The 19,485-nt window shown below is 47.6% G+C and overlaps 1 protein-coding gene across 3 annotated transcripts in view; it reads right to left on the reverse strand.

Annotated features, from left to right (window-relative positions):
- Positions 1–19,485, reverse strand: part of CAMKK1 (calcium/calmodulin dependent protein kinase kinase 1) — a 94,745-nt gene that overhangs the window by 65,315 nt on the left and 9,945 nt on the right. Inside the window, exon 2 of one of the 3 annotated variants that reach the window (XM_056506832.1) lies at positions 18,482–18,583. The exons of the other annotated variants lie outside the window; for them this stretch is intronic. The gene's annotated coding sequence lies outside the window, so the exon portion shown is untranslated. The remainder of the gene's footprint in view (positions 1–18,481; positions 18,584–19,485) is intronic. 3 annotated transcript variants of the gene reach the window in all.

The raw sequence follows: 19,485 nt of genomic DNA on the forward strand, positions 1-19,485 counted from the left end.
CCACAGTGGCCAAATCCCCACTGATCTCTTGGGAGCAGAACTGGGCTCTCAAATCCAACCTGTCTCCAGCCAGTGCAGTTACCTTTGGGTGGCTTTGCTGGACAGCAGGACCAGGGCACAGCAAGCAGCCCATGGAAAGCACCTCTGTGGCACAAAGAAAAGGGAATAGAAGAGAGGCAGAACTGAAAGCACAATTCACAACAATGAGCTCATGCACAGATTTGTGTGAACAGCCACAGCACAAGGCACCTGCCCTCTGGTTTTAGTGTAAGGTCTGGTTTTTAAGCCTGGTAAGCCCAGCCTGCAGCAAAGGCTCTGGAGCAGCAGGGAGCCTGCCAGCCAGGCAAGCCAGCTCTCACACACACCAATCTATCACCCTGAGGAGCAGAAACCAAGTGCACACAACAGCTGATCTTGTGGGACTGCATCCTGCTTCCACAGCAGAGCCAGGAGATACACCTGCAATTAAATAAATTAAGGGGGAGGGAAGAAAGCACCTGGAGTTGTACAGACAGGCTGCTGCTTCAGCAGAGCCTCAGCCCAAGCTGCACATTGGCTCCCAGATGCTTCCAGGACATCTCTGCCCTCCTCCCCAGTTTATTCATTTCTCAGCTCTGCCTGCCTCCCTGCACCCACCAGCACCTTCTGCACTGCTGCCATGGCTAACTCTGCTTTCCAGGTGCTCACAGAATCCCTGTGACAGAAAGCAAACCACTGCAGAACAATGCTGGCTATTCAGTTTAAGAGCAGCACAGTGGGATCTGGGAAAGGACACACACAGATCATCAATGCAGCAAAATAATTCAGCATCAAACACCTTTGCCAGGCTCAGATCTCACAGCACAGACCAGCACTGTTTAAACAATTGTTTAAAAAGCATCCACAACAAGCTGAACAAGCCACCAAGCAAAACAAGTTCATATTTATACATGTCAGGTCTTAGAGGTTCATCTCCCTCCCAGATAAGGAGAAAGCTTTCAGCTGCCTTTGAGACATCTGGAGGTATTTCAGGGGATATATCAAGTTGCTTAGTTTTGTAAACTAGCTACAGTAAAAGTCTTTTCAGCATTTTCAAAACATTAATTTCCACCTGTTCCAGGATTACAAATCTACAACAAAAAGCACAGAACACTGCAGGCTTTCTTCTTCCCAGCAGTTCAAATGGGGCAGAGATTTCTCTTCAAGGTGATCTCTGAAAAAGTTATAACCAGGGAAATTATCCCAGCACCCATCTCTAAGTGTCCATGGGCTGAAGGTCTTCATCAGCTCTGCCAATCTGCATAGCCCCAGGCAAAGGGCAAAGCACAGAGCTGCACAGAAAGGCAAGGCAAAACCAGTGAACTCTGCACGACAAGACAAATGGACTTCAAATTCAGAGCTCCAAGTATCTGTTCTATTTCCACATGGATAACTTCCATCTTCTGATAATCCTCACGTCTTTGGAAACCCCAGGACTCGAAAACATGTCCTCAGATAACCTGCACAACATCAAAGGCAGCAGCAGCAGAGAGGCTCTGGACAGAGGGGACAGCTCTGGGGGATGAACAACAGATCCCACAGGAGTCAGAACCAGGTACACCTCAACAATTACCCTTGTGCACACACAGCCCACACTTGGAAATGTAAAGGGCAGCAGGCTTCCCACTTCCTTTGAAGCCTTGCACTTTAGCTCTTTAAGCCTAAATGCACTTTCAAAGCCCCCAGGTCAATGACTGGAGATTATCCAGGCAAAGGCTGCTGGGGAGAAAGCTGTTCTTTTGAGTCACTGCAATGCTATCCCTGAAATTCAGGCTGATGACAACTCAGCAATTGTCAGAGTAAAAAAAGCTTTACAGCACCCAAGGGCCAACAATAGCTCCCAGGTGCAGCTTTAGTTAAAACTCGAGTATGAAAATGCCACCCAGGGTACCCTAATTTCACCCCAGGGAACAAGTTGAGCCCAGGCTGGTGTTCCAGGCTGTCCTGGGACACCAAAGCATTGCCCTGTTCTTGTGGCTCAGAACAAGTGCTGTGCATTGTACTCCATCAGCTGGGCTCTTCCTCAAGTGTCAGAAATGATGCAAAGCCACACATTTCTGCAAAGCCACAGGAGCAGGGAAAAAGGCAAGTTTCTGGTCACCAAGTCAGCAGGTGCAGGAGCAGAACAGGGGGTAAATCTGGCAAGGAGGTGTCCAGACAAGTTTTCAAGGGTTCAGTCCTGCCTTGCCTGCCCCAGTGAGGCACAGGGAGCTGCAGGAGGTGCTGCCCCAGCTGCAGGTGCAGGGACAGAACAGACACAATATCAGTGGCAGCACACATGGGGCCATCTCTGCACAACCAAAGCTCCTTCCAGCCTCCAACCTGGGCTGCAGCACCTTCCTCCTGCTTACAGCAGCAAAGCCAAAACCCTGAAAACAAGAGAGTTAGAAGCCATCAACCTCCACAGGATTTTTGGGCTTCTCTCTATCCTGCCCTGGGCTCCACTGCAGCTGATACCACTTCCAAATAAAACCTGAATTTGGCTGTTTGCTGCTAAAATTTTCAAGGTAAACATGGTCCTAGAGGAAAGGGAGGTAAGGAAATATGATCTGTGCAATTTAATAGCAAGCAATAACATGTGGAAAGATGGGATGTGGTTTACAGATGTAGTTTGAGCACTGCTCACACAGCCTGGCCCCTGCCCAGGAACAGAGCAAAGAAGGAAAACTCTGAGGCCAAATGACTTGGGCACTGGGAGCAATACCTGATCCCAAGAGCTGTATCCCATGTCCTGGGAGACATCCCTGTGGTCCAGGTCGGGGAGTCACTGGCAAATGAATTGCACTGCTCTGGCTACTCAGATATCCTCCTCCAGTTGCAAAGTGAAAAGAAATCAAAGAACAAGACTGGTAACAATGTGAAAAAACCAAGCAAAGCATGTGTTTAAAAGCCTTGCTGGCCGGCAGCCAGGGTGCTCAGCACCTTCCAAACAATTAGTCTGTGTGCAGCCACTGAGCTTCCCAACTCACTGCTCACCTCTGCGATGGAGATGGTGGCTCCACTCCAGCAGAACACTTAAACACATTCTTGAACTTTAACTGTGCTCTCAGGACATCAGAAGGGATGGTCACCCATGTGCCAAAGTGTGAACAGCACAGAAAATCTCAGCCTAAAGAATGTGGAAATGCTCATAGGAGTGTCTGGGTAAATGTGTTCCACATGTGTCCAAAACAGAGCAGCCCAGATCCTGTGAGAGCTCCTTTCCCAGGATGCCAACAACATTTTCTTCCACATTTACATTTTCTTAGGCTAGCAGGGCTCTTGTCAAGGCAGTATCAGAAATAACTCTCATTGCATTCATCCTCTTAGGAGGAGTCTACCTCCATCCATCTCCCTTTCACCAGCACACACTGCAGCACAGAAATCTCTGAGTGGCCAGTGAGGAGAGAGGACTCATTTGGAGGCAGCTTTTGAACTGTCCTCATCTGCAAGGGATTTTTGTTCAGTAATAACAGCAAAACACTAACATTATTACCATTACTACTACTATTATTATTGTTATCATAATATTATAATTATTAATTATAGTATTAGTACCATTCTTTTGCCTTTGAGGCTAGCAACAATAGATAGGTAAATTTTAAAAAACGTTTTAAAACAGAACACAAAAAACTCTTTCCTCTGCCATTAAGAGACAAAGCAAACTAGAAAACTTCTTGAGGAAGTGATAGATTCCTCTTGACTTGAATTACCTGAGAGGAACTGTTGATAAAATCCTCCACACCTGTGACCCAGGAGATGTAGCACAGACAACTATAGAAATCTAAAACCTACAAGCCTGTGAATTATTCTCTAATACCTGACAAAAGACACCCATAGGAAAACTATTTTTAGCTCTCCTTTCACCACTTCTGTTTAACAATAAAATCCAATTCTTCAGCTGTTTTTGAAAATCTTGCCTAATACATTTCCATAGTGCCTGTCACCTGCCATGACCTACCTGTGTTTTACAGACAGTGCCTACTCACCAAGGGCCACAACCACATTTACACAGAGGAGTTAGGAAGAGACACTCCTGCTCAGGGTCACCCAGACACCACCTCAGTGGTCAGGGAGAGAATCCCAAATTTCTGATTCCCAAACTCTGCCTATTTCATGCACCTTTGTAAGAGTAGATATATAACAACTCCACATCATCATTCCTGACACAAACCAAAACTGGGCTCATGCTTTCAGACCTGCTTCTGACAGTCACTGCACCCCCATTTCCAGCATTTGAACAGTGATAAGAGTTCAGCCACATCCAGCTTAGCAAAGCCTGTGCCTAAGCCAGCCCTAAGTGACTCCCTGAGTGACTCCCACTTGGCTGCAGCCCAGCCACAAGATGCAGAGATCACACTGTGCCACTGAGCTCAGCTGATCCACCAGGAACCTACATTAATCAGGAATTAGATCAGCAATTGCCTGCATTATGTTTGTTGCAGGATGACTGTGAGATCAGAGAGATGAAAGATCAGAAAGAAGAAGAAAAACCCAATAGGTTTATCTGCTATATAAAGCTTGCAGTGGATTACAAAGGAATTTCCCTAGGCTCTCAGATATGCTATTCACTTGCTTACACATGTGCATGCTTCTGAACAATCATAACTCAATTTTTGGTAATAGAAAGAATATTTATATGTATATAATTACATATAAACTGAAGTTGAGAACAAGGTTCTATTTGCATTGGCTGTTTCAGGGGTCAGCTTCCATCTGAGGGTGCTTTTAGTCACTGCTGGTGGCACAGGAATTTGAGAATAGGCTCAGACTTGCACCTACCCACAAGAGGGACTCACTAGAGTAAGCTGAGAACAAAGCTTGAGAAGGTTGATCTAAAGCCTGAGATCACTCTGCCTGACCAGGAAGCAAACAGCAAAATGTAAGTGTCACATTGCTGTGGAATTCAGGCAAATCTCCTGGGATACACTGTACTCACAAGACAGAGCTGTTTCCTCTTCTGTCTGATGAAACAGTCCATCATGTTCTAGATGCTATTAATTATCAAAGGCAGGAGTGGAAATTTTCAGCTCATCTCCACCCATCCCATTCTGGAAGCACCCAAAAGAGAATCACTTATTCTAAGTGACTAAGACATGAGTCATCTGATGAGTAAGCACATTGGCTCTGGAAATCTTATTCAATCCATGACCACATCCAAGCCATTTCATTACCTAAATCATTTATCCATTTCATACATTAATGCAGTAGCACTCCAAGGCCAGGAAGGAGCTCTTGTTTCCAACACCAGGCTAATTGCAGCTTATGTCCTCTGTGATATAGACAGCACTGCCAGGAAACCCTGTGCTGAAACAGCAGAGCAAAACCTCACGGCAAGGCTGCCTTATACACTGCTCTGAAGGCAGCTTTGGAGATGTCTCCAGCCTCAGCCAACACCTGAGTTAAGCTGCACTGCACCAGTCACTTGTACAAGGCAAACAAAGCCCTGCTCCTGGCAGTGCCAGGACTGCAGCCAAACGCTTTCAACTCCTCCTGTGACTCTCCCAAAAGCTCTCCTAAGAAGCTGCAAAAGCATTAAGTCAAAGCACTAATGAGGCTTAAAGACCTCTCCATTCTGGAGGAACATGAGCACCTCACAAAGCACATCTGCTCATCTTCACAAGCATCCTGTGGATATGTTCATGGGAAGGGAATTGTTGGGGAGGAGATTCCCAAGAATCCCTCTCAACACACCCCAACAGTTACCCTGATGCTTTTGAAACGCTAGCTGAAGATCCAACAGCAGATCTGTGGCTGTTGCTCTCCTGCCCTCTTCCTAAAATCCTGGTGAGCACATCAGTGAGCAGGTCTGGTCCATCCTTGCAGGGCCCCTGCACCTCAGCCCCAAGCACAGCAGTGATGCAGCCAGCAAACACTGGGCACTCCCTGAAATGCTGAGTCTGTCCAGCCTGCTTTACAGCCCACTGCACAACCTTTCTTCAGGACTGCTGGTTTCTCTGTGTTCCATCAGCACAGCACAAAGAGTACACTTGTAAATGGAATAACTGCAAAGGACTAATTTAGGTTGTTCTGCACCATTCCACTGGCATCACACTATGACCAGTGTCATTGCATTTGATACTGCATTTCCACAGCTTCAGGTTCTCTGAATCTTTAAACAGACTCACAGGAGAGCACAGCCAGGGTTTTCACCTCGATGGCCAGCCCTCTGAGCATCTGCCTTTACACAAACAAGGGTAAAAGAACAGAGATTTCTCACCAGGGGGTGAATTTCCAATTCACTTCTGCTGGACTATATATTAATAGCTGCCATCACCCACCTGCTTCCTCCATGGAGCCAAGCCTGCTCTGCCTTCATAATTCCCTTTGACACTGAGGAAAACTTTTCATCCCTTTGCTCTAAATCCAGTGACCACAACTCAGTTCTCACAAACTGAAGTCAAATAACAGGACTTAATCCCATAAACACAGCCAGCCTTGGCTCCACAGCTGCTGTGCTGGTGTGGCAGTGATCTTGCCCAAAACCATGTCTGCCCATGGCTCCTGACCACCTTTCCACAGCCCACTTCCCTCCAAGAACTTCACCACAAAATAATCTACTAAAAGGGAAGACAACCCACCTCTGGAAGCCAAATGGAAGAAAACACAACAGGCTGGCCTGAGCATGAAGAGACATACACAAAGCAACAGCCCAGAAAACGTTTGATGCTACCACAAAGCAGCAGCTGCCAGCACTGATGAAGAAGGATGAAAAGGCTGAAAATCTCCACAAAGGTTCCTTAGAGCTGCCTGCAGGTGCAGGTACAAGATTAACACAGGATAAGCTGGTTTTCAGCACCATTCAGCACCATTCTGAAGCTGCAGCAGGTTGACACCCACCCCCAGAGAGTTTGGATGGCTCTGGGACTGAGAGCTCAGCTGTGAGCACAGCCCAGCTGCTCCCAGGATGGCACATGCACTCACACACACCTTCCCAGACACCTGGGACAAAGGGAAGAGCTGCAGTTCCACCAGCACACCATCATCCACTGCTCTCCATGGTGGCTGAACTGGATGCACCAACCAAGTCTCCAGGAGGGAGGAAAACCCAACAGCCTGCAAGGAGAGTGCACAGAGCTCCAACACAAACCCACCTCACACCAAGGCAAACACATCTCCTTCTCTCTCATGCTAAAGGCATTCTTCAAAATAAAATTACCACCTCTTCTCTGTGCTTGTAGCCTCATGAGATCTGTCTGCTCCCTGCTGGGATTACTGCTCCCAAGCAGTTGACAGGGCAGCAAGACTCCTCTGACCTCCTGCAGCTCCCCTGGCCATCACTCACTGCCTGCTGGAGGATGCAGACCAGCATGGTGCCACGGCCCTTTGAATTTATGCCTCTGGAAAAAAGGAATTCAAGGACAGAGAGATCTCTGAGCAGACAAATAGCTGTACCTTGGGGGAAGAGAGAAGCAGGTAGAAAGGGGATTACTGTTTTCCTTAATCCCTTTCTCTGGGAGTTCTCTACAGAGGCCCAAGGATGGTCTCACCTCTGCAAACCCCTCCCCTCAGCATCCAGCCCATGGACAAGGTAGGACTGTCCCCAAGGTAACCAGCAACACAATGCCACAGCTCTTTCCTGGCCACTCAGTTCAGAGGGAAGCAAAGAAGCAGCAGGAGAACACCCAGGGTAAAAACACTTTATAAAGTGTCACCATTTTACATAAATTACAAGCCCCCCCATTTCAAGCTAAGGGTTTCACTCTGCACAAGTCCCAGAGAGGTTACACAGATTTCTCAGCCCCTGGGAAGGCTCCTTTCCACCCCACCATAATCACATTAGTGAAGTCAATGATGAGAGAGCTCCCCAGGGATGGATGTGTGTGCAGCCACCACCATCCTGTCCCACTGCTGGCCCTGGAGCTGCTCCATGCAGGGGCACTGACTGCAGCCAAGGCAACCTCACTGCCACCCTCTTTTAAACAACCAGAGCTCTCTGAAGTCATTAAGTCACATAAACATCTCATGTCTGTTTAGGGAGCTTCATTTTCACAAGCATTCACACATGAAAAGCAATCACTGAGTGCATTCAAGAAGAGGTAGAATCAAGAGAGGAAGAAGCTTCTGCTATAAATACATTTCTTGTATTTTGTGCCATGCAGTCTTCAAATCCTGTTACCTTCAACATCTGCATCTTCACTTTAAATGTTCTGCTTCCCCATACTGCTGCTGTATTTTGCAGTAAGTCAAAGCAGGCCAGAGCATTTGTGGTCTGACCAGGGGAGAACTGTCTGGCTAAAAATTTGTGCTCTATCTCCTGCTTCCCCACCCTTCTCCCTTTACTATATCTTGACTTTTAGACAATAAGTTTGAGTCAGGGTCTGTCACCAACCCTGCCTGTGTACAGCACCAGTGCCATCACCCATCAACAATACCAATGAAAAATTCTGCTTATACAGGGGCTGGCCCAAAGCTCACTGGAAAGACATATTTCTCCAATGGCACATGGACCAGAGCCAGGATGAGCAGAAAAGCATGATTTGCAAAGGTGACTGTTTGAAGAATACAATAATGCAAAAACCTGATCTGCCATCAGAATCTTTGCACTTTCCAACAGACCCAAAAAAAAGTGTGTGCATGTGTATGTATGTTTTTATCAAGTGTTTTTGGCATAGGAAGCATTTTGATGCCATGGTGATGGGTGCATCTTATAAACCCTTAAACATAATAGACAGAGATAAACCTGAAGCCAATTAGGAAAAAAATACTGCTGTGCTTACATGATCCACAGCTACTCTGAAAGGGACAAAAATTTAACTCCTTTGGAAAAGATAAAAACAAAAACCCAGACCCATTGTTAAACAGATTAATCAGGCTCTTGGAAAGCTCATGAGGGATTGGGTTCAATCTCTGCAGCTGTTATTAACATAAACCCTGTACAGCAGTAACAAAAGACCTGCCTAAGTCCCACACTCCTGTTTACTTTGCAATGAGATTCTGCTTGGGCTCACAGCATTTAACACACACACACATTTAATTAAGGGGACAGGACAAGAGGAAGGAGTTGGCTGAAGTTTACACTGCAGCAAAACAAAACTCTTAATGGCCCTTTTTATAAGGGTAGGACTACCAGGATGGAAGAAAGCAGAGCCCCAGTGCCAGCAACACCTTTCCTGATCCAGGGGAGTCTGGGCATGATGCTGTGCAGGGCCCCCAACCAGGTACAGCAAGAGGAAACCATGTCAGGGACAGAGGGGAGCCAGGGATGAGCACGGGCAAAGTCAGGAAAAGCACATTGTGTTGGCTGGAGTGAGGCTGGAGTGGATGGAACACATCCAGCTCAGGGCTGGGGAGGCCAGGCACAGCCACAGAGGGACTTGGGGCAGGAAGGCTCCTGCTGACCAGTGCAGCAAAGGGAAATGAACCTCAGCACAACTGCAGAGTGCTTCCCAAGCTGCAGGGGGACCCTTGTGGGCCACCCCTGTGTGTCACCCTCGTGGGTGTGTTGGGTTGATGTGACCAGAAATGTGAATTCTGTCCCCATCTGCTGCAGCCGGGTGGGGCAGTGACCCTGATCTCCTGACACATATTATCTGCTCATGGGCCATCTTTAAACCAGCTGGGCAATCATCTTTATCTTCCCACAGCCCATCCTCCCTCCAGGAGATATCATCTGCTGCTGGCCCAGTGAGTCCCAGGGCATGACTGATAAAATTCCATCATCCCACTGGGAGATGCTCCAGCCAGGGGAGGAGCCAAGCCTTTCCTACCCAGATAAAAACTGAGATTTTGGACACCAAGGGACCTTCTTTCCACTGGATTCCAGAGGAAAGCCAGACCTTTCCACATCATCCCTGGAGCTTCAGAGGAAACTGCACCTTCTCCAGGAGCACTGCTCCAGCTGAACCACATCTGCCCCTGCAGGAGGATGCAGCCACCATTGAATGGGACTGTGCCAACACCCTGACTGACTGACGGGTGTCAGCTTGGATTCTGACTCTGGCAGGGTTTGGGATTGTTCTTTGTAATACTGCATTTCTATTTTAATTTTCCTAGTAAAGAATTATTATTCCTAATTCCCATATCTTTGTCTGAGAACCCCTTAATTTCAAAATTATAGTAATTTGGAGGGAGGGGGTTTACATTCTCCATTTCAAAGAGAAGCTCCTGCCTTTATTGGCAGACACCTGTCCCTCAGACCAGGACAATGGGCCACCCTCCTGTGCCACTGGCTCCCGGGAGAGGCTGCAGGGACGTGCTGGGGGAAATGGATTAATGGCATCCAGAGTGAGAAGTCCCTGCAGGAGAGCTGGCAGGTAAATGGAGCAGGGGAATGACAGCCTGCTGAGAAACAGCATCCTGCACCCCTCCTTGGGCGTCAATCACGCGCTCCCCAAAAATCCCCAGATTAGAATTAAATGCGACGCTGCCGCCTCCGGAACAAAAATTATTCATTCCATAAAAAGCATTTTCATACATCTCTCTTGTGACTCTTCCATTCCTCTCCAGGCCCACTCACTCCTCTCCCACAGAGGAGTCATTTGATGAAGGAACTTTTCTGATTGAGGCATTCTGCAAACTTTGTTTGTAGAAGGGTTAAATGAGCATATTCCTGCAGGGATGGCCAGTGCCAGAGGGAAGGGACAGCAAGGGAGAGGGGATTCCTCCACTGGAACTAAGCATGACATTGACTTTGCTGAAGGCAGAGAGAGTCCTGCCACCCCTTCCACTGTGATTTTATCATCCTGTTTTTCAAGATGTGCAGATTAGAACTAAGCAAGTATCTCAAAACATGCTTCATGTGCTTAAGTCTTGTTAAAGCTAAGCAAATGCCTAAGGGCATGCATTGCTCCAGGAAGCACTGCTGGGATGGGATCTGTGCTTTGCTCTCAACTAGGCTTTGCATGAATCCAAGAGGTTTTCCAGGCCTAGTTCAGGAGGCTGGGCAGGAATAGAGATGTTGGTGCCTGGTCACACAGTAACATCTGACAATGGCTCCAGGGAGCACGTGGAGCCAGCAGGCTGCTGGAGTGTGCCGAGAGCCCACGGATTCAGAGCCAGGTAAGAGCCAGGTAAAACTCTGTTTTTTCATGCACTTCTCTGTTCCAGCCTGGAGGAGGAACCACTGCTGTAGAAGCACTGGAGAAGCCCCTGGTGGCAGTCCAATGCTTGGGAGCCAAGTTTAAACTCCTGGCTGTCATCACTCCATCAGACAGAGTCAGACACGTTAACCCCACCCTGCTCTTCTCCAAAAAATGAGAGCTCTCTTGCTGGGGCTGGAAGGACTGAGCCATCACTGAGCACCTTCCAGATCTCACTCATTTCTTCCCCTGGTGCTTGCACCAAGTGCCACACTGTCACCTTCCACTGCTCAAACAAATCAGCTGCAGCACTTGCATCTCCTGAAACATTTAACTGGGACAAATGCCACATTAGACTCTGCTGAAGCACTGCTTGGTGAAGACTATACAGAGCCATAAAACCAACCAAAAGGTTTCAAGTGGTAATTAATCAGCTACAATAATAAATAATACATATACTTTCAAGTGTTTACTCATTTCCTGAATGTCTCCCATAAATATCTAACCACTAAAGCACACTTTGAACAGTGGCACTTGTATCTTTTCTATTCTGAGCTAACTCTGTGCTATTTACTTAAAATAGAAAATTCTGTAGAAGACAGGTTGAAAGGTAACAGAATTTTGGAAGCAGTTTCAGCATTCAAATTTGCTTTGAACAAAGAATACTTAGTGCAAGTATTTAAAGTTTTCTCAGTCTTACCTTGTTTTATGGGCAAAGTTTATAGACCAGTTTTAATCCATTCAGTCAGCTGGGATGTTGGTCTACAGCTCTTTTCAGCAACTGTCACATGTGATGCTCACTGGTCAGGCTGCACTCCTGCTGGCCCATGCAGCCTCACAGAAACCAGCACCAAGATAAAATCCTGACCTCAGAAACACAGCCCAAGAAACCTTCACTGAAGAACAAGATCTTTGCTTTTAATGTAGATGGAATTTCTATTTCAGGCTTTTGAAAGTGTTGTGTTAAAAAGCAATAGTCAAGAAATTAGTGCAGATCTCCCCCCAGAAAAGGAAACCAGGGTTGAGAAAACAGCTGGAATGCTCTCCACAGCCTCTGGCATTTGCCTTAAGTGGCTGGAAAAGGTCAGTGTCATTTAAACCTTAGCAAGGTTTAAATGAGCTTCAGCCCTTTGTAGAGGGCTGGCTGGTTTGACAGGGCTTATTTTATGACAGTGAGCCCCAGAGGCCTGAGGACACCCCAGCAGGGACCCCAAGAGCTGCTCACTCAGCACCAGCATCCTCCCAGGGCAGCTCCTGCATCCCCACTGACCTCAGTCCACCACAGCCCAGGGACCTCAGCCACAATCACCCATCCCACCAGGGCTCACCAGACTCCTAAGCTACAAATTCATCAGGGAGCTGCAAAAAACCTACCTTAATATTCCAGCTGGTACCTAATCCCTTCCACTCTCCTGGAGAGGTGCTTTTCATTTCCAAAAAGAGCCCCGAGTTGATGTTCTTGCCAGTGCAGTTAATCGGAGCAGCAAAGCCTCTTTTCACAGTGCAGGGCCCAGGTGACTGTCTCCAGGGGATTAGCTGTTACCACATTTAGTTCAGTAAAGGGTTTATCTCAGCCATGTTCACAAAGGCACACTATGAAGACATTCCTGGGTGAATTCCTGGGCACTGACACCTTGAGCAGCCGCAGGGCTTGGAGAGCACCGGGAAAGGAATGGAATGGGAATTGGTAGGAGTTTTTTACCCCTCTCCAGTGAAAAAAGCCAGGGCAAGGCAGCTCTTTTTGAGGGATAAAGCCACTGTCATCTGCCAGCCAAGGGATGACAGGAGGGTGAAGGAGCAGAAGGGGTGAGGGAGCTGGGGCAGGACAGAAAAGATTTTCAAAGTCCTCCAGGGCAAGCACCAAGTGCTGATGGTCACAGCAGCTGCTGTGGTTGCCAAAACCATGAAATGTACTCCAGGGAGCCTCAGGAAAGTCCAGAGGGTGAAACAACTGGACTTGTGCCACCAGCTTTAATCTGGAGCTCAGTCAGGCTCTGCTAAGCACTGTGAACCGGAGCAGGGCTCAGGGAGGGACTGGTGGCTGCAGGCACACAGGTTTCAGAGCACACCACCAGTGAGGCATCCAAGCTCTTCTCAAACCAGTGAGACCTCCCATCTATGAACATCTATGACTTTGTGCACCACTGTGCCCTCTGGCATTGACCAAGCAGTTTGATTCCTAACCTGCTGCCTGCTCCAACCTCTTGAGCAACGACTCAGGTTTTCATTAGTGCCAAGGACAAACATAAAGCTTTGGGACTGCTTCCTAAACTCTTCACCAGAACTGAGGAAAACTCATATTTTCCCTCTTGCTCATCGAGAAAGCAGGCTGGGGTGGGGCTGGAAAGTCTTACAAAGCCCTGGGTGCACAAGGATAAGAAATTCCACTGTGGTGCTGCCTGGCAGGGGGCTCTGCTGGCATCTCACACCAGCTGGCTGAGCACTCAGTGCCTGCACCGTGCCAACACTGCTGCCTGAACCCTGGAGAGAGCTCTTCTGACAGCAATGTCAAGTGGGTGAACAAAGAAATATCAGAAAACAGGGCTGGAAGGAGAATGCATGAAGATACCAGTGAGCGGGATATCACTGGGCACTTAGAAGAATGACAAAAGCAATTTTCCCAAATGGAGGGGTGAAATAAAGGAGAAATGAGAGTGGAGATTGAAAACAATTTCCTACTGTTTGGCATGCTCTAAAATTAGTGCTGTAATAGATCTCATCAGCCAGCATTTATTTTCCATTCTGAAGACAAGAATTCAAATAAGCTGCAGCAAGAGAAGCGCTCACTTAGCTGAACAGCCGACCTCGAGTGCAGGCAGCAGCACAAACCAGGCTGCTCAAACCCAGCTGCGTCTTGCCTCGGGCTTTCTAAGTGAAAACTCAAGCTGGAGACCCCCTTTCCTCAACCACAATGCAACCCCTCCAGTGCAGAGGTGGCAGAGCATGGAGCAGAGGGGACAGGCTGCCCATGGCAATCCTGCTCCAGAGATTTGCTGTGTTCAGACAACTGCAGGAGAGAATGGAGGGAATCCCAAATACACTGCCTGGAAAGGACCTGAGGCAACAGGTTACACACCATGCTGTGGGAAACCCCTGTCCTGATGGCTCTCACTCCTGTTGTCCCCAAGGAAGGAGCCCCAGAGCCCTGAAGGGGGGATTCTCTGCAGGGAGTTCCAGCAGCTCCAACATTTTGCTGTGGCTGCCCGGGGGCACAGGGCCAGCTCTCACCCAGCTGAGCTCAAACCCTGTCCCCAGACCCTGCCCATGGATCACCAGACCCCAGGTGGAAATGCTGGCACACATCTGTATCCTATTTGCAGCTGTGCTGATCTGCACGTCTTGGGACCCACGAATGCTGCAAGGTTTTGAATTCAAACCAGCAAATCTCAGCAGGCTTCATCTTGCTGCTCCCAGAGCTACACTCCCTTCTTCAGGCATGCACACACAGGGACACACAGCAGTGCCTGGGGAGCTCTGGAAAAGCCCCCAGACTCAGCTGGGAGCAGCAATGGAAGCTCTGGTGTGACACATCCCTGCTCTTTCAAAGTTTAAGAACAAATCCCTGATGGCAGAGGAGAACTGCATCACTCAGCTATGAGGTGTCAGAGATATTTCAGGCAGCCACTCCTGAAATATATTCTCATGCAGAAACCCAGAAAAAGTCACCTCCTCACTCCCCCAGCTGCCTCTCCTGCATTACTGCTAGCATGGATGTGACTCACTAGAGCTGGGTTTATATTAAACTCCTGAAACAGATTGTTTGGCTGTTATGTAAATCCAGTAAATGTTAAAACACCAGAATAAATCAGTCAGGCAGTTACCACTGCCAGCTCTCCAGAGACATCCAAGGGACCGATTCTTTTAAAAGGTAGAGGTGGTAAGAGATGAGGGGGAAACAATAACAACAACAACAGTAATAATGATAATAATAATAACGATAATAATAATAACAAAAATGATAATAATAATAATTAATAATATCATTTTAAAAAAACAGTACCACCACAGCCTTTCAGCACTTTCCAGGGAGAGCTGTGCCAGTGGCTGCAGTGCCCCCACCATTGCTGATAGCAGTGTCCTGCCCAGCCATATACAGGCAAATCCCCCACTTTCTGCTGTGCAAACTCACACAGGACACAAACTCTGTGGCAGCAGAAGTGCCTCCTCACCACCTGAAACAGCAATGTGACCTCAGGGGAGGTCAGTATGTCTGACAGCACTGATGCTGGGGTTAGGATTTTAGCCATATCATGCTTTAAAATAAAATAATCCCAAACAAGGCATGAACATCATCCCATCCTGTCACTGGGAAGGAGGCTCCTCTTTAGGAGCTGCCTCTCTCCCATGGTGCAGAGGGCATTTGCCACTCATAGAAGTCTTCTGCCCACAGTGACATCAGCAAGCCAGCACAGGAACAGATTTTAAAATTTGCAAACACAAGTGTTTTTACCCGAAACCTGACTCCAGGTTTATAAACAGTCTATGGGCCAAAGGATTAGTCAGAAAAATTATATGGCAAATAATCTGCAAGAATAAGCAAAACCAGAGCATATCACCATCTGCTCATAGTAACTCCTAAGGCAGAAATGAGGAGCCTTCAAATTAAAGCCTTCACTTGGTATGTAATTGTTGATAACCAGGCCACTGCACTCAAAATGCTCCCATAGCTACATCAGCAACCAAAAATGGAAGCAGGTAGAAATTAGGACCCCAAATCTTAGTTGTAGTGTAAAGCATGTTGGCTGAGCTGCCACTTGCATGGGCTGCACAGCTCAGACCAAGCCCCTACTCAGCTTCAGGAGCTCCACAAATATGAGCCCCTCTGGGATTTCTGCACCACTGGGCACATCTGGACAGGTACATCTGGGCAGGAGACAGTGACCTGCCCAGCCCAGATCACAAATTCCATTTCCAACTGCCCTGGAGATGAGACTGCAGAGCAACATCACCACAGCACTGAAATGAAGAGATCTCGGAGCTGTGTTTAATTAAACATAGTCTGGGAAAGTCTCTGCTTTTGTTAAACACTGCCTCAAAAGAAAAGGGCTGAGTAATCCACCAGTGGGGAAAAACACACTCTTTAGCTACAAGGTGTTATTATTATAGGCTTAATATCAAAATGGCTTGTTCAGCTTATTAGGCTAGAGCAAACACTCCCAGCCCTGGCAAGACTGATATTACAGCTCTGTATTTCACACTTACATAAGCACTCAAGGTCTGTATGGAGAGCAGGCTCCTGTCTGGAGAGGGAAGGCATTGATTTGCACGGGTTTCAATGGCCCAGTACGACTCAGACACACAGCAGAGGAGTTGTGTCTGCACAGCAGGAACAGGAGCCTGCACTGCAGCAAGGACAGTGGAACCAGTGCTGGGAATTATCTCCCTGACTGGGGCCAGAGCATCTCAGCTGGGTGGCTGCAGCAGCTCCACACACTTTGGCACAAGCACAGGGAACACTCCACAGGTCTCCTGAACACTGAGGACACTGACCTCACACCCTGATTAACACAGGAGTCCTGGCTTTCTCCTTCTGCAGAGCAGAGGTGGTCACTGACATGCAGGGAAAACATTCTGGAGCAGAGGGTTGAGCAGAGCTGAAGTTATGGTTCTGAGCCTGTCCCTGGGCACAGCCCAGTGCAGCAGGCAGGGATTGCTCTGTGCTCTGCAGCACACAGGGGCTGGTGATGGATCACTGCTGCCCCAGCACCCACTCACCTGCCTGCAGCCCCAGGCTGACCCCCCACCTCAAACACACAAATAATCACTGAAGTATCTGAGACTTTCAAGACACCATGAGTATTTGGTGCAGTAGAAGCTTTCACTTCTCAAGTTGAAAAACAAACTCTTTCTCTGTCTTTTATTTGTTAATTAAATGTGTTCATTGTATTCAGATCTCATTTTTTGTACATAATGTTTTGCCCATCTGTTTGATTAAAAAAGAACCCAACCACCCAGCTTCATTAAGCTAATTGGATGCATTCAGCCTTTGGTTAATATTCTGAAGTACTTTACAATTATTCTCCCCAGTTATTAAATCTCCTCTGAGGATCTTATTTTTTGTACCAGGCTCTTTTTAGCCAGCACTCAAGCTGGACTGCATTTGCCCATTCCTTACCCACATGCAAACATCCCACCAACACCTTCAGTGGTTTGTGATCTAAGACAGGGAGATAAGTTTGTGCCTTGATCTGACCTGCACGGAGGAACACCCTCAACATTGCAGGAGGATGATGATGAAGTATTAAAGAGAGAATTACAGATTCTGTGTCCTGTGGGAGCTCCCACGTGAACTTTTAAAGGGAAAAACAGTCTCAGAAAGGCTCAGGATCACAGTCCAAGGAGGACCAGAGGCTGAGAAGTGACACCAGCTGTATCAGTGTAGTGATGGCTTGGCCATGTGGATCATGTGAGTGAGCCAAGTGAGCCTTGCTGGCAGTGCAGTGAAGGGTTCTAAGCTCTCTCTGTAGAATTTGTGGTCAGGCAACCTACCTGTATCCTGGACCTCCAAGGTGTCCCCAAGTTCTCTGCTCCACACAGAGGACATGCAGCAGCTCTGAGGCTTGGTCTTCACACACCCCACCATCACTGTCCATTGCTTCTCCAAATAACCCAAACTTTGGCCAGCAGTGCTGGCCAAACCTGCAAGACCTGCAGGGGACTTCAGGCATCCCAACACCAATTCCACTGGGTGTCAGAGAGGATAAACCACACACCCCATTGCCCCATGACTGCAGCCCAGGGGCAGCAGGGAGCCAGCACAGGCACTCTGGACAGCACTACAGAAAATAAAATAACCTCTTCTATTGCTTCTGCAATCCCAGCCCAGCCTCCACTGTTTGTATTTAAATAAAACAGCCAGTTTTCATTCTTTTGTTATAAAAGGTGGTTACACTTGCAAGAAATCACTTGGTAGTAATTCAACGGAAGGAGGAAGAAATTTAGAGGCTGAGGCAGCTGTGATTTGACATGGGCTGACCTGGCACCTGAGGAGAACCTTAATGACATTTCCTCCCAGCCAGCCTGTTCTCCTTGGCTCACACTGTAATTAGCTTTCCCTTTCTGACACCCAGGCAGAAAGCCTAGACCACACTTGAAAATTTGGCCACATTATTACAACTTTTCAATAGCCTGGCAACAGCATCAATTAATAGAGAGCTCACTGCCCCACTGTGCTTAATGCTTTAAGAAAGGCAAGCTTGGCTCAAAGAGCTTAGAATCAAAGCAGGCTTCAAAAATAAAGCTTAAATGTTCTAGTTTAACTTGGCAGGCAGGTAAACACCACACACCTGCTTGCTCACAGATCTCTCTCCAGGAATGGGGGAGAGAACTGAGGGGAAGCAAAATGTAAAATTTGTGAGTTGAGATAAAAACAGTTTAATAGGATATAAAAACAAGAGAAAATAATGAATAACAATTTAATTAGAATATACAAAACAAGTGATGCACAATGCAATTGGTCACACCTGCAGACCTGTCAGGCAGCTCTCCCTCCAGATGACACACTGCAGGTGAGGTGGGATGGTCCCCAGGTTTTGTGGAATATTACTCAGCTAGAGTGAACAGCCCTGCAGAGAGAGGAGGGATGTGAGATCAGGCTTCATTCCTGACAAGCTCTGCCTCCCTCCCTGAACATGTGGCCTTCCCCTGGGGACACAGTCAAAATGAAAGGAGCAGCACCAAGAGCTGGGTCTGAGGTCCTGGGAAACATAAAACAAGCTGCTCTTCTGCATCTCCCATCACCAGCAACACTTCTTTAACTTAACCTCCAAGGGAAATGACAATTGCCAAGGACTTACTCAGACTGTTCCCTAAGTGCCACCAAGGAGTAGGTGAGCTCTGCTGCACGTGGTCTGAGCTATGCTAAATCAAGAAATAAGGGCTGGAAAATTAATGTTGTTAGTTAAACTTGAGAGCATTGCTGGCTCTCAGCCAGGGGTTACTCCAGATGTGCTCCATGTCCTGCATCCTGGGCTCTGGCTGCTGACTCCTCACTGTTCTCCTCACACATGTCCCCAGCAGGACAATGACCTTGTCCATCTGTGAAAGGGTCATGGGTCCCAACAGGAAAAATACAGGGCTGCAGATCTCCAAAGGGACAAGCCCAGTGCTCCAATTCCCTGAATTATTTTTTTTTAATTTTTTTTTTTTTTTTTTTTTTTTGGGGCTGAACGCATCCCATTCCAAAGACTCTGGTTATATTCCTGAATGCCTGTCCAGAGAAACAGGTCAGTACCATGGGAGGGGATGCTCCATCCCAGCCATTTGGGAAGAAGGCAGCAGCCTCACAGGGAAATGTCCCCATTAATGTCCCCATTAAACCCAAGCAATGCAATGGGGTGGAGCTGCTCCCATCTCCCTTCCACCCAATGAACAGTGTGATCCAGGTGATCTGTGCCAAAGCTGTAACAGCCCCACAGCATTCTGTGAACTACAGATTTCCATCTTCCAGTGAAGCCACTACACCCAC

This window comes from Oenanthe melanoleuca, chromosome 19 (genome assembly GCF_029582105.1).
Source record: "Oenanthe melanoleuca isolate GR-GAL-2019-014 chromosome 19, OMel1.0, whole genome shotgun sequence".
Taxonomy (NCBI): Eukaryota; Metazoa; Chordata; class Aves; order Passeriformes; family Muscicapidae; genus Oenanthe; species Oenanthe melanoleuca.